Source organism: Felis catus, chromosome E2, assembly GCF_018350175.1.
Source record: "Felis catus isolate Fca126 chromosome E2, F.catus_Fca126_mat1.0, whole genome shotgun sequence".
Taxonomy (NCBI): domain Eukaryota; kingdom Metazoa; phylum Chordata; class Mammalia; order Carnivora; family Felidae; genus Felis; species Felis catus.
The window spans coordinates 29,718,125-29,732,919 of NC_058382.1; the positions used below are offsets into that span (position 1 = coordinate 29,718,125).

Here is a 14,795-nt window from a genome sequence, read left to right on the forward strand (position 1 = left end):
TTCACGTATCTTACAATTCACCCACTTAAAATGTGCAATCCAGGGGCGCCTGGGTGGCGCAGTCGGTTAAGCGTCCGACTTCAGCCAGGTCACGATCTCACGGTCCGTGAGTTTGAGCCCCGCGTCGGGCTCTGGGCTGATGGCTCAGAGCCTGGAGCCTGTTTCTGATTCTGTGTCTCCCTCTCTCTCTGCCCCTCCCCTGTTCATGCTCTGTCTCTCTCTGTCCCAAAAATAAATAAATGTTGAAAAAAAAATTTAAAAAAAAATAAATAAAATGTGCAATCCAGTGGTTTTTAGTATATTTATAGATATGGGCGACCATCCCCACAGTCAATTTTTGGAAATTTTCGTCTCCCTGAAAAGAAGCTCGGTACCTTTAGCTAGCAATCCTCTATTCTCCATCCCCGCCCTCAGCCCTAGACAACCACGGATTTTCTTCCTGTCTGTAGAGACTTCCCTATTCTGGATTTTCATATGAATGGAATCATATAATATGTGGCCTTTTCTGCCTGACATCTTTCACTGAAGTGTCAATGTTTTCAAGTTTCATCTGTATTATAGCATATGTCAGTACCTCATTCTTTTTGTGGCTGAGTAATTTTCCACTGGATGGACATATCACATTTGTTTATCCAGCCACCAGTTGGTGAGCATTTCAGTTCTTTCCATCTAAAATGAAATTAGTTCTTGAGGAAGTGTTACCATTTACCATGGAAACGACTCAACTTGAATTCAACAAATCCCTTTAGTAGACCCTCTCTCTCGGTCAAGCTTAATATATATGCATACATATATATATATATATATATATATATATATATATATACACACACACATATACGTATATATATATATACACACGTATACGTATATATATATGTATACATATATACGTGTGTATATATATATACGTATACATATACGTATATATATATACATACGTATATATATAGGTATATATAGGTATATATATATACGTATGTATATACATATACATATATATACGTATATATATACGTGTATATATATATATACATACACGTATATATATATATATATACACATACACACACACATATATATATATATATATATATATATATATAATCTTTTAAAAATAAAGGAAGAGACAAAAAAACCCCACCATGATTGCTTTGGGATTAAAGACGACATATCTTTACCATTTTATATATTTTCAACATTTCAAAAAGGAGCCACTCTACATTAACAGTTTATGTTGAGAGTAAAAACACATTCTCATATATACATTCAGTCTTGCTATCATATATGTTTTGAGAACGCAAGATTTGACTGATCTATTAGGGAACAATTTGAACATCATGGGAACTTGGCTTCTGCACAATTTCTTATGTAAGAAATGGTGGGTGAACACAGAAAACCGCACTCTGCCAGTGCAAGTCATTTAAGAATACACAAACACACATATACACACACCTCGGACATCTACCAGCTACCTTGGTTCACTCCGTGTTAGAAGCCATACCCACCCACATCTGGTGTTTGAAGTTTCCATCAGATTTCAGGTGACCCTGCTTCTACTAATCCACAGAAACAAACTACAATCCTTCCAACATCCATTTCTACAAGCAGACTTCAGGTCTTTTTCAAGGTAAAGTGCCATATTATTTTACGTATTTTGTAACCATTTAACACCTGTAACATGGTGCTAGGATTTTCATTATATTCTTACGTTTTTTACTTTAAAAAAAAAAACCTGTTATTGATGTTTTTGAGTCTTGTACCCACCCCCATTTTTTCCCATAAGGCCTGTGGGTTTTATTGGGTTTTTTCACAGTGTGGTGACTTTCAGGAATGCATATGTGGAATCATAGCAGGACTGACTGTTCACATAATACCTCTGAGAGGTGACCTAAGCAACCTGTACCTCAGAGAGGTGATTGGCGGTCAACAGTGTGAAGTTTAAAACTTAACTTTTCCCGGTATTTTCTCCCCTAATGTGTTCTCAAAGAGAGATAGCTTTAAGAAATAAAGTAACACGAAGCAACCCTTGTGACAAACGAACCCAGATTTTTGAAACGTTCTGTTTTCATGGAAGCATAACTCTGAGAAACTTCTGGAATAAAGCTAGACACGGAGCAGGAAGAGGACATCATTCACAGTTAACAGCTGGAAGGCACGCCGTTCTCAGTCAAGGGTCCTTCCAGAGAGGTAAGAGTCTACGCAGGTCTCGGTAGGACACCTGGCACATAGAAAATGCTTGATAACAGTTGGGATTAAGAACAAAAAGTAAACTATACAAACAGATCGAAGGGTGGACGGTATTTCGGGAAGAAAGCTCTTTGCAAAGATCCCTGGTGGTCTGAATCCAAATCTTAGGTGAATACCGGCTCCTTGGTCCTGAACAAGCCGAAAACATAGGTGGAGACTCACCAGGAGTCACTGGGAAAACCTCGCTGTCTTTTCTCTCATTGTGTACCCAGGCCTTCTAATTATTGTTGCTATCTCCCATGCTATAAAATATTTTATTGGTTGCATCACTTTGCAGCATTTTGTCGAAAGCTCTTAACTGTCATAAATGCATCCAACCGTCTGCCAACGTGGAATAATAAATAATTATTATGGGAGTGACTGATTTACTTTGAAAAAACATGAAAGGCCTCTAAACCTGGAGTTTCCTGCCCCATATAATGCGCGTGAAAGAAATGAGCATCAGTAATCACTGTCAACAGTCTCTTGTAACTAAGAATTGAATCATTTATCTGTCCAGCATGTGTAAATGATCATCATCGCCTCTTCCACGGGAAGGCCTAACGGCAATTTATGATATAAAAATAATAAGATATGAGGGCTTAATAGGAACTGTTTCTTGTCGCTCTACCTGGGAATACGGGGCCCTGGCACCTGCAAGGGTCTCTGGCCCTACAAATTCAGGCATACCATCCAGCTGTTTATAGTTGACTTGCTTATTTGTATATATATTTTTTACCTTCTTTAACCAAACTAAAAGCAAAGAGCTTGCCTATTATATTTATGAGCTGACCTTTCCCTATACACTTCAAGGATACTTCCTTTTGCGACCAACAAAGATAATGCCGGGGAGCAAATGAGTTCTAAGCACTGAATAATTGTAAATGTTCTGACATCCCCCGGAAATATTATCAGGGCTCTAAGTTGCTACATATCCATCATGTCTTGGCCAGGAGAGTTTTTGTTTTTCTATTTTTCCCCCCCACAAACGAGGCTGATTTTAACTTTAACAGTCCTTGGAATGTGCCAGCTTTCTTAGTTATCTTGACCTTCAGGACGTGTAGACTCCTTTGGATACCCCAAAGACAGACACATTTATAAGTCTGCCAGTACCTAAGTATGTGAAGTGAATTATTCGTTTTGCCTTCGGGCTGAGTCTTCAAGGATTAACACCCCGAAGGCACAGTGTTCGTTCTATGCAGAGGAAAAAAACATACTGTTTATTGCCGAAGGAAGAGATTTTTCGCTTTCTGTCCTTGGTAGGTTCCCCAGATAAGCTCAGCCAAGTCAGTTAGAGTCCAAGGTGGTGGCTGTGTATTGAAGCTGGAGGATATAGTCTGGGGAACAGGGAAAGTTGGTGTGCTTACTAGAAGAATGGACAGCCCTACTGCAGCCATTTCACTCTGTGTCAGTTCTGAGCTGTTGTGCGTTCAAACCAAAAATATCCTCGTAGCTCAGGAAATCCAGTGATGTCTAAGATTTGGTCCCTCTCCGTAAGAAACTCTCTCTAGTGGGCAACATGGGAACGGATACAGATGATTCTTTCTTCCGGTGCAGCTGCTCTACTTCTAAGATTTTTCCCACGCTAGTTAATTTTGCACATATATCCGAACAGTGGTTGCAAAGATAATCTCTGTCGCTTTGTTTATTGGCCACACAGCAGAAACAACCTAGTAGTCGCTTATCACAGATTGGGAAACGTACCACGTACCATACATTTAGAATACTATGCTGCACTTAAAAAGAAGGAAGTCATCTGTATATCCAGTGTACAATTTCCTCCTTCCCAAAAGGCCATATTCTCAGTGAGGCCTTTCCTGACCACTCAGTTTAAGACTGCAACCCCGTTTCTCAATATTTCCTGTCTTCTGACTCCACTTTATTTTCCACAGTAACACTCAGGACCGCCTGTCACAATGCATATTGTGCTATCTAACATAATGCATTAAATATACATGGATGTGTTTGATCCTTGAACAGTGCAGAGATTAGGGGGTGCCAACCCCTCGCACAGTCAAAAATCTGTGTAAACCTTTTCACTCCCCCAAACCTTAACTATAGCACTAATAGCCTGTGTTGACTAGAAGCCTTACTGATAACATAAAGTCTATTAACATGTATTTTGCATGTTCTGTATTACGTCCTCTATTCTTACAATAAAAGAAGCTAGAGAAAAGAAAATGTCTTAAGAACATCATAAGGAAGGGGCGCCTGGGTGGCTCAGTCGGTTGAGCGGCCGACTTCGGCTCAGGTCACGATCTCGCGGTCCGTGAGTTCAAACCCCGCGTCGGGCTCTGTGCTGATGGCTCAGAGCCTGGAGCCTGTTTCGGATTCTGTGTCTCCCTCTCTCTGACCCTCCCCCGTTCATGCTCTGTCTCTCTCTGTCTCAAAAATAAATAAACGTTAAAAAAAATTAAAAAAAAAAAAAGAACATCATAAGGAAGAGAAAATGCGTTTAGCATACTGTGCTGTAGTTAGGGAAAAAGGCAAGGTGAGGAAATGTGTACAGCACCCTCATTTGGGTACCAGTGTCGCAGATGTATGTGCTGCACAGAGCGCCTCCAGAGGGACAGTCGAGAGAATGGGGAAAGTGGTCTTCTCTGGGGAGAAGCAGCAGGGTAGGAGGGTTTAAAAGTGAGGCGGAGACTTGGGTTCTCAGGCATCTCCTCTCGGAAACTCTGACTTTTTGTTTACTATGTGCTTATTTGCTTTTTGAAATTAGTTTTAGAATCATGAGTGCAACTGAGGTCTGGCATGGTTGTGTACTGGACATATACGGGAGTAATACCTAGACTATTCATTTACAGCTTCAAATCCAGATGCCTACAGGGACCCAGGTGTGACAACTGGGATAGCAGCAGGCAGGTGTGAGAAAAATGCCTGGGAATATTGATCACATGCCAGAAATTATGTGCTTTCTTCCATGTTCCTTGAAATACACAGCATTCTTTGTCTATCTTTTGCTTCCCGCTGGTCCGAAGACGTTGTCGTAAATACTTCTTTGCTTAAAAAAAAAACAAAAACAAGCGTGCACATGCCACGGTAAATAGGTCTCGACTCTGGCTTCCACTGTGGTTTACCGAGGGCACCTGCCAGTTGGCTAGAGGGTGGCCTCTCTTCGATTCTAGCTCGTGGCCGGGCAGGATTTCTGACTCAGTGTTGCAAGATCTTCTGAATTTTCAAGAGAAACTAAAAACTCGAAGCGTTCCTTTAAAATCTGCTACACAATCAAGTGGGGTTTATCACAGGATTGCAGGCCCGATTCAACCCTCAAAAACCAATCACTGCAATTCATCGCAATATATGATCCTATCGATGGATACAGAGGAAGCATCTGGCAAAGTTCAGCATCCACTTGTAATAAAAATTCTCAGAATAGTAGGAATAGAAGGGGAACATAATAAAGAGTATCTATGAAACCAACATCATATCGAATGCTTTCTCTTGAGTAGAGACTAGTCAAGGATGCCCACTCTTACACTCCTAATCAATATTGTACTGGAAGCCCTAACAAATTAAATAAGTCTAGAAAAAGAAATAAAAGGCGTCCAGATTTAAACAAAAAGATAAAACTAAACTTATCCACAAATAGTATAATTTTCCTCACAGAAAAATCACAAGGAGCCTAAAAAAAGCTCCTAGCACCAAGTGAGTTTAGCAAGGTTGCAGAATAAAAGATCAATATATAAAATCGATTGCATTACTAAATACTAGCAATGAACAAACTACTGTAAATAAAATATTTTCAACCAGTACCGCTTAGAATAGCTCCCCCAAATGAAAATAGAGACATAAATCTGACAAAATAGGTGCCGGGTCAGAATTCATAAATTACACAATGCTGATGAATGAGAACAAAAAGTGCCCAAATAGAGAGAAAGGCACACTGTGCCCATGGAGCAAAAGAGTCAATGTAGCTAACGGTGCCAATTCTCCCAAAATTGATTCATAGATTTAATGCAGTGCCAATCCAAATCCCAGCAAGGTTCTTTGTAGGCACACACTAACTGATTACAAAATGTGTATGGGAAGGTAAGGAGCTAGAATAGTCAGGACAATTTTGAAAAAGAACAAAGTTAGAGGACTCACACTACCAAATTTGAAGAGGTACTAGAAAGCTATGGTAGTCAAGATAGGATGGCATTTATGAAAACATAGTCACAGGCCGATGGAATAGCATTCGAAAATCCAGAAGTTCTCTGGTGCACATAAATATCAACAGATTTTTAGCCTTTTGACAACAATGCAATGGAGGAAAGATAGCCCTCTTGACCAATGGTGCTGCAAGAAAGTGGACATCCATATGCAAACAAAACAAAACAAAACAAAACAGAAAACCTTGACTCACACCTTACATTAGATAAAATTAATGTGAAATGGAGACCCAAATACAAAATATAATACTATAAAACTCTTAGAGGCCAAGGCAGAACTAAATCTTCATGGCTTTGGCTTAGGCAAAGACATCTTAAATTTGACCTCAGAGGCACAATACAAAAAAAAAAATGATAAATAGAAAAATGATGGGGACTTTATCAAAATGGAACACTTCTTCCCCCCCCCCCCATTTGTCCATGAAGAGCACAATGAAGAGAGTAAAAAGAAAGCCACAGGCTGGGGGAAATTATTTGTGTAGCATGTACACAACAAAAGACTTGCATCTAAAATACATTTAGAAAAACGACTTAGAAAATAGAATAAGTAAATAAGCAACCTAATTTAAAAACCAGACACCATACTTGAACAAATACTGCACCAAAGAAGATATATGATGCCAAATGAACACACGAATAGAGGTGCCGTGTCATTACTTATTAGAAAAACCCAAATTAAAAAAAACAATGAGACACTACTATATAACTATTAGAATGATTCAAATAAAAAATGCTGGCAATATCAAGTGTCAGTGAGGATGTAGAGAAACAGGAATTCTACACATTTTGCTGGAAGGAGTACCAAATGGCATGGTCACTCTGGGAAACGCTCTGGCATTTCCTGAAAAAGTGAAAAACACCCTTACCATATGACCCAGCAATCCTACTTCCAGAAATTTATAGCAGAGAACCGAAAACATGTACATACAAAACAAAGTCTATAGGAGCGTTATTCATAATTGTCCAAAACTTGAAAGAGCTCAAATATCCTTCAGTGGACAAATGGACAAACCAACAGTGGTAAAATCCGTACAATGGAATACTTTTCGGAAACAAAAAAGGAGCAAGTTGTTGACCCCTATAACATAGATGGATCTCAAATGCATTATGCTAAGTAGAATAACTCAGTTTAAAAAGGTTATATGACTGGGGGTGCCTGGGGCACGGGCTCAGTTGGTTAAGCATCTGACTCTAGATTTCAGCTTGGGTCACGATCTCGTGGGCTCGAACCCCGCGTCGGGTTCCATGCTGACAGTGAGGAGCCTGCGTGGGATTCTGTCTCTCCCTCTCTCTCTCCCTCTCCCCTGTTCTCTCTCTCTCAAAAATAAATAAATAAACTTTTTAAAAATGTCATCAAAAAGGTTATATAACTGTGAAATTGTATTATATGACATCTTAAACAGGCAAAACTTTGGAAACAGCAGATCTGGTTGTTAGGGGTTAGGAGTGGGGGGGGGCTTGGGTGTAAGAGAGAAACATGAAGGGGTTCTTTAGAATGCTGGACTTGTTCTATATCCTGGGTGCGGTGCGTCTAACAACACACGCACGTGTCAAAATTCAGATGAAAAGAAGTGTACAACAAAAAAGTGAATTGTGCCATCGGCAAATTTAAAATATTACCAAATTACTTCCTGAAAGTAGGCAAAAATAAACCTGAATCAAATTAAACACACAAAACACAGATACGTGAGAGGCCAAATGAGACCCATCTGTAGGCTCAATCCCACCCATGGAACTCCAGTTCACAGTCTCTGACTTGGACAAATAGTGTGTTCAAGACAGACTGTACTTAAGACTTGATGTGACCCGATTTCTTGACACGAAGCCCAGAGAGGGAAAGACAACCGCGAGAGACACACAGCTAACCCAAACGGTGCTAGCCCTGAAGTCAAGTTGCCTCACTCCTGCTCGTCTATGGTACATCTTTTGATATCAGGTGTAGATGGAAACTTGAACCCGACTGCCATCCTAACATACAATATAACTCCCAAACACAGATTTTTTTTTTTTTTGAGGAAGAATAGCGGGGGCAAGAAATTAACCTCACAAGGAAAAAAGGCAAACTCCTTAAGGTTCAGCGTTTACAAGAAGCGTATTAAAAATGATGACCTCAGCAAATAACTCTAGTGAGAGTCCGAGGACGACAGACGTAGAAGGATTTAACTGTGGAAGTAATTGTGTCCAAAAAATTAGCAGTTTTATAGGGATGGCTGTGCGCCCTGACGGGTCCCCAGCAGAGACGTGTCTGCGCCGGGCTGCTATTGATTCTGAAACAATCTTGCACATGATAAATGAGGATGTGCTTAGGAGAGGATTCAGTCACGGGAGCCCCCAGATCAATCAGCTTGTCAACTGGCAGACGAAATTCAATTTTTATTCTTAGTAAACTCTTATTTGGTGGCAGACCATTGTTTCTGTGGAAATTGCTTCACAAAGGCCGAGGGGCAGGCGTGCGAACATGGAAAAAGATCATCGTTTCAAAGCATGTTAAAAGGGAAGATTTGGGGTTTATGACCAGGAGTGAGGAAATGTGATTGTGGGGCAGTAGCTACCAAGGTCCGCCTTTTTTGCCCAAAAGGATTCATTAGGGCCGGTTCTCTGTGTCCCGTACAGGATGGATTTTCTTCCTCACCATCTGACCAACCATCTTGGAAGAAAACTCCCTTAAAAATGGGACCTCCGGCTTTGCAGATAAAACTCAACAACCCCATGACAGAGCTAAATTCCATGGATTCTATGGAGACTTTCTCTATTCAGTTGGTTTAAAACCTAGGAAATGGTCACTTGAGTAAGTTAAAAAAAAAAAAAAAGTCAAAATCAACAATTTTATATGGTTGACTCAAATAAGTCTCCTCTCCTTTCTTGTCTTACTTTGCCATGATATTGGGAATTTCTAGGCACTTTTTCTTCTCATAACCTTTCAAAGTCACCCAAGAAATTAATTTTAGGACTGGGTCTAGGGCCTAGGATTCTTGCCTTCCATACCAAAGTCCTTTACATTCTTTGATGCCTCCCTCCAAAGACAGAAATGGTCCTCCACTTGGCTGTCAGCCCTCAAATCTATCCCTACACTGTGTATACGCATGTGCAAATGTGCATGTATGTATACAGAGCACCTGTACTGTCCCAGGCAGTGAACGCATACTCACGTTGTTCCGACAGCCTGCTTGGCAACATCAGATGATTCCAAGTGGGCACAGTGCTACCAAGTCCATGTTCAAGAACTCTATGCAAGCAGCACATCACGAAGGACCCAATGGAACATGAAAGATAGACATAGAAAGGGTCCCTGAGGATATGGCTCCTACATTTAGACCTGAGGCATGGAGGTGAGTGAGAAGACAAGGGTCAAGTGAGGAGGGAGGCCTGTGGTGTCTAGAGAGATCATTCCAGAGAAAACTATGTGTGCAAAGGCGCTGAGGTGGGAGCTGACACAGCTTTAGGGGGACATAAAAGAAGGTCCATTTGTCTAGAAAAGTATAAAAACAAAACAAAACAAGAGGGGAAGTATTATAAGACAAGGGTGGTAAAAAAGACAGTCCGGGATCATACAGGATCCTGGAGACTTGACATACCCATAGATCCTTTTGCTTTAAGATGTAAAGGTTGAGCAAGAACTTCCCTGAGCTTTTTGTCTCATTCAGACACACACAACCAGAAGAGCAGGGGGATAGGGAGGGTGAGTACTCTGCTACTTTCTAGGTCTCCTGAAGAGAGAATTGAGCCCAGATGTTCTATCAAGAATGTTTCTGAAGTTTTCTGGCTTCAAAATACTTAATACTCAACCACCCAGTGCCAACTCCTCCATAGACTGGCAGGCCTCAGGCTGCTCCCAGGTCCTGCCTCCACTTCTATCCTTCTTAAGTGAAAGGACACAGGGCACAGTGTCCCCACAAGGACACTGTGGCCCCAGCAGGTACTCCCCAACTCCTGCCAGGAACTCATCCACTCAGTTCAACCAGGGATTCCAGGCCCACTCAACTTCACTGCCCAAGAGGATGTATGTGGCTTTGAAGAAATTTACCAAACACTTTCTCCACCAATCCTGTGCAGAGATACAATGTGCTGAGAAAATGTCTGCTGACGCTGAGCCAACAAAGAGGTTCAATTTTCCTTCGGATCATCGAGAAACCTGACGTCGATGACTGAGAACACGGGCTTATACAGTATTCATTACACCTGGGGAAAATAAATGGAGCTCGGCCATTACTGAACTTACAGAAATTAGATACTGACACAAACAACCTTCACTTATGTGACTTCCTTGGGACCATTAAGTGAGAAGGCACAGAAAGTCCATCAAAGCACACGCAACCAACTTGTACGAGATGAAGGCCCCTGTTGAAGCATGATGGTATCATTTTTGATTAGAGCTAAAATTCAGGCTGGCTTTTCCAAAACTTTTGTCTCCTCTAGCCAATAGTATGATACAAAGATCTTTTAGCTTCTTTTACTGTTTCCATAAGCTATAGTAGAATGTCTTCTCTCTCTCTCTCTCTCTCTCTCTCTCTCTCTCTCTCTCTCTTCTACTGTTTCCGATAGTGTGAGATCTCCTATCCTCCCATCCAAAAATGAGCCATGACATGACTATACTGGTTGGGTCTCTTTGAAGAAATGGCAACAAAGAAACAACTTGTTTACTGGCTAATTTGATAGAAGTGAACCTCATCTCTAATTCTTAATAATACCTGTTTTGTAGGGAGCTTTTAAAGCTAAAACATCCAGATAATGAGTTTAACCATGCAAAGGAATTTTCAGTGCTACCCTTAGCCCTGGGCCTCATCCTTCAAAGTGTCTCTACTCTGGCTCCCTCTGGCCAAAATACCACTGAGGCCAAGGAGTTGGATCTGTGCAGAAACCTGTCTCCTCCTTGGACCACACTCCACATCCCCAGGACCCTGAAACACCCTTAATCAGTCACCCCTGATCTGCTTCTGGGGATCTGCTTTTCCGAGGGTGGGATGGTACTACCCCAAGTACATACCCCTGTACCTGAAGGGGTAGCTCATTAAAGAGACAGAGGAAGAGACTAGGAATGCAGGCCAGACTGTCCGCACTCAAGAGCTAAAGCCTCCCTCTATGTGGGAGGAAGCTGGCTCTCCCACTCTCAGGGAACAGCCACACGCCATTGCGCAACTCTGCAAAATTGTGATTTATATTTGTCAAGGACAGAATATGTTAAGCAGTTTGTTAGCTTGACTTATAATTTTACATATTGAGGCATATGGCGTATAGGCCTCTTTTGCCTCCTTTCTCCAAGCCCCAACACATGTTACGAGGGAGCCTAGAGTGTCCATGTGAGTTATATCATCCTTAGTCACCTGTATGAGGTGGCACTGATGATCCCCAAGCAAGAGTGATTTAAAAGCTTTTCTGTCTGGCTTCAGAATTTTGCATTTAAAATTCCACGTAGAGGCACCTGGGTGGCTCAGTCGGTGTAGCGTCTGACTCCCGGTTTCAGCTCAGGTCATGATCCCACGGTTCATGAGATCGAGCCCCGTGTTGGGCTCTGCACTGACAGTGTGGAGCCAGTTTGGAAGTCTCTCTTTCCCTCTCTCCCTGCCCCTCCCCTGTTTGTGCTCTCTCTCTCTCATTCTCTCTCTCTCTCTCTCTCTCTCAAAATAAATATTTAAAATTCCACGTATCATGATGTTTGAACAGGTTATTCAAGTATATACTGTGCATGATACAGATAGTATATACATTATGTGTGTGTGTGTGTGTATGTGTGTGTGTGTGTGTGTGTGTGTGTGTGTAGAAAAGGAAAAAGTCTCCATTTTTCCTCTGTTCTCTACTCCCAAAACACTCACCATGGCACCCGCCTGGCATGTAGATGTGTTCACCAACTGGAAGTTCTCCAAACTCTGTAGCTCAGGTATTTTTACGGAGGCTTCATTACACAGGCCTTCATCACTAACTCAATCTCTAGCCCTTCTCCTTCCCCGAGGATGGGGCTGAAATGTCTAAGCTTCCAATCATAACTTTGTCTTTCGGACAACCAGCCTCCATCCCGAAGGTATCTGGGGCCTCAAGCATCACGTCAGTAGAATAAAAATTATCCTATCACCTTAGAATTTCTAAGGAATTTAGGAGCTCTGTGTCAGGAACCAAAGAAAAGACCAAACATCAGACCAAAAGATGCCCCTAGTACTTGCATTGTGTAGGAAATTTCAAAGGTTTTAAGACCTCTGGCCAAGAGCTGGGGGTGAACATCAAAATATATATTTCTTCTTATGTCACAATATCACAATCGATAAATAATTAAGAGGTCTCTGAAAACCCACCTACGTTCCGGGCTGTTTGCTTCAGAAAAGAGATTACGTTGTGATCGTTGACAATATGTGGGTTGGGACTATTACACATCAGGAGAAGCCGATCTTCTCCTGTTTATGAAACACCTTGCAGAATGAAATTGCATGTGTAGGATGCTACCAAAAGTGTCTAGAACCACCTGCAGGTAAACAGGAAACTTCTAACCCTGGAGGTGCCTGGGAGGAAAGATGCCTTGCCTTTTAAGCTCCAAAGCCACGCCTCGCACAGAATTCAGTTCTTCAACTCAGACTCTCCTGGAGCTGTCCCCCATTCATCCTCCTCCTTGAAACAAGGGTGGGTGGGGGAGAATGGGTGGCACAAAGATCAAAAAGTACAGGACACCTTGAACAAACCAGGGGCTTGGAGGAAATCGTGCATTCCACCCCTCTGTCTCTGTAGGAAATGGGGCAAGTATTTCATTTCAAGGCTGTGTTTTAGCATGAAAAATGACCCTTATTCTTTATCCATTAAACTATTAGTACATCCCAGCATTGTGGATCTTAATAACATTTCCTTAAATAACTGTGAAAGCTTATTGGTTTTATTTCTTCCAGAAAAAAAAAAGAAGTTGAAAAGAGGAAAATATAACATATTGGACTCAGCGATCGAGCTAATTAAAATTGTAAATGCCAATAATGATATCTGACATTTCTTTTCAACAATAACCAATTATTGTAAGCACTCCCCCAATAGCTATTAAATCTATCGCTACAAACCTCTTTTTTTTCACATTTGGAATATCTAACACAGATCATTTGCCCTAGTCCCATCCATTAGTCTATGTACAAATATATATTCGGGGAGTGGTATGGCTTATGTTTTGTCTAATTTGGGTATCGCATTCCATGCTGAAAGCAATATTAAGTTACACTTAGGAAAACAGGAATATAATATGTTAAAAACCAGAATAAAGTGACACATCTGGTATATTTTAGTTGTGGGATACGCAATATCTCTATCCTTCCCAAAGTCTGTCTACTGGAAACCAAAATGAACAACTTTAGGAAGTGTTTCCTTTCCGTCGTAAACTGAGACCTAAACAGAAAGCTTGGTGAACGGACTGAAAATGGATGTGTAAATCATTAGCTATTAGAACAGGAAGATTCGAGATTAGAGCCTAGGGAAGAAATGATTCCAGTTCTGAAGGGTCAGGGAGAACATCATGAGACACATGGGGCTTGTCAGGAGTTTTCTGAAAACATCCCGGAAGAGCCAGCAGTGAGTGCAAGATGCTGGAAGGTGAACACACCCAAAGATAGAATGTAGTCCGTGAGTAGTTCTGCCTCAGAAGTTGGGGGATGGGGGTGAGTTCTTTCTGGTCCTCGCTGTTTATTCCAGACTCTACCAATCTTGTCAAGTGAGACATACAGTCACCAAGCAGAAGAAGGTTTCTCTGGTTGAAGGAAATCTGCAGCTATCTAGTGGATTGTATGAAAACCCCAAAATAAATCGGGTAAGGGCCATTCAACAGAATGGAAATATTTCGATACGTGTCAAGGAATAGTACTCAGGGAGTGGAAAGAGACAAGGGAACAACATTTTATGAGTCCGGATTTATCTGTAATCTTGAGATACCTTGTTTATTCATGAAGAAAACCTTGTGAGAAAGCAAACGTGATTAGTTTCATCTCGCAGAGGAGGACAGTGAAGTCTGGGAAACCTTCCCAAGAAAATAGTTTAGAAAATGGCAGATATGGGTTTGATTCAAGTCCCTGCCCATCCTGAGACTCATTTCCTACCACCCTCCCCCTTGATGACGATTCTGCAGTCACACACTCCTTTCTGGACCTCAAATGTGCCAAGAACCTGCCTTTTGCAGAGGCACTTCACCTGTGATGTTCCCTTTTCTTGGAAAGATGGCTCCTTTTCATGGATCTGTTTCTATAGCAGAGTTTTTTTCTGACCATCCTTGCTAAAGAAGTCTCCCCTCTGCCCACAGCCCAGTCACTCTGCGCCACATTCCTGGTCTACCTCCCTCCTCAGCTCTTCTCTCTGTCAATTCTCTATGTTGGTGCTCACTGGTGTATTTTCCATCAACTAGACTAGAATGCCAACTCCTTGAGCACATGTCAGTATCCCCAAGACCTGGCACACAGTGCC

At 41.5% G+C, this 14,795-nt stretch overlaps 1 long non-coding RNA gene across 1 annotated transcript in view; it reads left to right on the forward strand.

Annotated features, from left to right (window-relative positions):
• The first annotated feature begins 1,868 nt into the window (after positions 1 to 1,868).
• Positions 1,869 to 14,795, forward strand: part of LOC123382279 — a 59,953-nt gene continuing 47,026 nt past the window's right edge. Inside the window, exon 1 of the long non-coding RNA XR_006590421.1 lies at positions 1,869 to 2,190. This is a non-coding gene — a long non-coding RNA (uncharacterized LOC123382279). The remainder of the gene's footprint in view (positions 2,191 to 14,795) is intronic.